The following is a 3184-nucleotide window of genomic DNA, read 5'->3' as shown; positions in this document are numbered from 1 at the left end:
ACGTACTTAATGTAAAATACGACTCTATGAAGGTAACGTAGTCCTATGAAATTTTAAAAAGATTTTTTTCAATGACAGCTAACATAGAACATTAGGTTCATTTCAGGGGTACACTCCAATGATGAGACAATATATAATGGACTAAGAAATGCAATTAATCTCATACCCATCTGACACCATACACAGTTATTATATTATTACTAGAGGCTCAGTGCACAAAAATCATGCCCTTGGAGGGGTCCCTAATTCAGCCCTGTGGCCTCGCCCAGTCCGGGACCCCTTGAGGGATATCCAACTGACGGCTTAGGCCTGCTTTAGTGCTGCCATGGATGCTCCCACCAACCCCTGTGCCCGGCAGCCGTGAGCCTGGCTTTTGGCTGAGTGGCGCTCCCCCTGTGGGAGTGCACTGACCACTGGTGGACATGCCTGCCATGAGTATCTGCCCTCGGTGGTCAGTGTGTGTCATAGGATCCAGTGGTTCTGCTCTTTTATTGCTGTGCATATTAGCCTCTAATTATATATAATTGACTCGAGGCTCTACTTTATTGTGCCATGACTATTCTTTCTTTTTTTATATAGTTTTCCTGGTTTCAGAGAGAAAGGGAAAGGGAGAGAAAGAAAGATCAATGATGACAGAAAATCACGGATTGGTTGCCTCATGCATTCCCCCTACTGGGGATCAAGACTGTAAATCAGGCATGTGCCATGACTGTGATTCAAATTGACATCACCTTTTTCCTGGGTTTAAGCAAAACAACTGAGCCATGCCAGGCAGCTCTTTTCTTTCCTTTTCTTTTCTTTCTTTTCTTTTTTTCTTAATGAAAACTTAGTAGTTTCATCAACTTTTCTTTTCTTTCTTTTCTTTAAAATATATTTTATTGATTTTTTACAGAGAGGAAAGGAGAGAGATAGAGATAGAGAGTTAGAAACATCGATGAGAGAGAAACATCGATCAGCTGCCTCCTGCACATTCCCCACTGGGGAAGTGCGCACAACCCAGGTACATGCCCTTGACCAGAATTGAACCTGAGACCTTTCAGTCCGCAGGCTGACGCTCTATCCACTGAGCCAAACCGGTTTCGGCTCATCAACTTTTCTTTTTGTCCTGAGACCACCACCTTTTTTCTGATCATCTCAGAGGGAACTCACAAACCATAGAACAAGTTCCCCCATGCAAATAATATGCTTTACCTTTAACAGCTGGCAGAGGAACAAAGCTAACGTCAACCTCCAGGTGGGCTTCTTAACAGTTGTCTTGCTTCTCAATTGCTGGTGAGAGAGGCAAGACCAAAATATTCAGGAACAGGAAGATACCTGGGATAGCTGATTGGGAAAACAGGAAGGAAAGTGACAGGTGATAGAGCATGTAGGATACCTGAGGTCTCATAACATCACTTGTAGAATAATCTCTCCCTTCCCCAATCTTCAGCCAAGCTCTTGGCAAGAGCTGTGTGGTTTTGCTGGTAAACTCACTTCAGTCCACAAAGTCCAAATTCATCCCTCAGATCAGACTCCATCCCCAATCCTTCCTCCTCCTCCTCCCATCCACCTTTTTCTTACCTGATCTTCTTGCTCTTAAGGCATAGAACCGTTTCTCCCTCCTTTCCTCTGTGAACAGTCTCTGCTTCCCCCTGTCACCTGAAGAAGAAAGAATATGACCACAATACACATATTCCCAGGAGTCCATGTACCAGGAATGTGTCCAGAAAAACAAGGTACCACTGACTCACACCCCAGAAACCAGTCCTGGGAGACAGGTGGTCGTCAGGAAGGAAAGAGGTTTATTCTGGTGCCAGCAACCTGAGAAGATGGGGGAAGCTCGTCCCTAAACTCATCTGCACATCTCAGTGCCGGCAGAGGCTTTTATAAGGAGGGAGAGGCCAAACAGAGCAAGAAGGTCAGCGGGCGGGGCTTTAGAACTTCTCTTCGTGCCCACAGGCACTATCCAGTCTGATAAGGATCTTGCAAGTGGTCAGTTGACAGTCCAGTGTGCATCATCCTAGACTTTGTCCTCTTGGTTCTAAGGTTGAAGGTCAGCAAATCTCCCAGAATGGGTAAGTTCAGAGTTCCTATCTTGTAAAATTTGTTCCTAGGATTCTTATAGAAACATGCTGTTTACCTACAAGCTTCATTATTAGTCAGAGTCTGCGTTTACAGGAACAATGTGGAAAGAATGGGGAGGTGAGTTGTAATTCGCACTGTAACATGAATGCTGAGATGCTTACATATTCTTCAATGCATTTGCGCCCTTTGAAAGTCAAATTGCCCCTGGCTGGTTTAGTTCAATGGATAGAGTGTTGGCCAGTGAACGGAAAGGACCCAGGTTCTATTCCCAGTCAAGGGCACATGCCCAATTTGTGGGCTTGATCCCCAGTGAGGGACTTGCAGGAGACAGCCGATCCATGTTTCTCTCATCAAGGATGTTTCTAACTCGCTCCCTCACTCTTCCTCCCTGAAATCAATAAAAATATAGCTGAAAAAAAAAGAGGGACGCTCTATCCACTGAGCCAAACCAGCTCGGGCGCTTGGTAATCTTTAAATGACTACCCACCTGGTATGTTAATTCAAACAAATAATAAACTGTTTTAAAACAATGTGCGTTTAATCTGAATGCAACAATTGCTAATATTTTTAAAAATGTTTTTATTGACTCAGAGAGGAAGAAAAATCGAGAGGGAGAGAAACATTCATGATGAGAGAAAATCACTGATCGGCAGCTTCCCACATGCGCCCTATTGGGGATGGAGCCCTAAACCTGGGCATGTGCTCTTTACTGGGAAATGAACCATAACCTCTTGGTTGATAGGTCGATGTTCACCACTGTGCCATGATGGCCAGGCCGGAAGTGCAATATATTGAATATGAGAAACACACCTTAGAAACACATCCCTCATACTCCCAAGTCCTCAGCTTTAAAGGTCTCAATTTGCATTTGCAAACACTTTCTTGCAAGATGACAATTTATTTTTTAAAAAAATATATTTTATTGATTTTTTAAAGAGAGTAAGGGAGAGGGAGAGAGAGTTCAAAACAACGATGAGAGAGAAACATCGATCAGCTGACTCCTGCACACTCCCTACTGGGGATGAGCCAAGAGCCAAGGTACATGCCCTTGACTGGAATCGAACCTGGGACCCTTCAGTCCACAGGCCGACGCTCTATCCACTGAGCCAAACCGGTCAGG

The sequence above is a fragment of the Myotis davidii genome, unplaced genomic scaffold, assembly GCF_000327345.1.
Source record: "Myotis davidii unplaced genomic scaffold, ASM32734v1 scaffold340, whole genome shotgun sequence".
NCBI lineage: Eukaryota > Metazoa > Chordata > Mammalia > Chiroptera > Vespertilionidae > Myotis > Myotis davidii.
The sequence above is the reverse complement of the archived record's forward strand: the minus strand, read 5'-3'. Positions refer to the sequence as shown.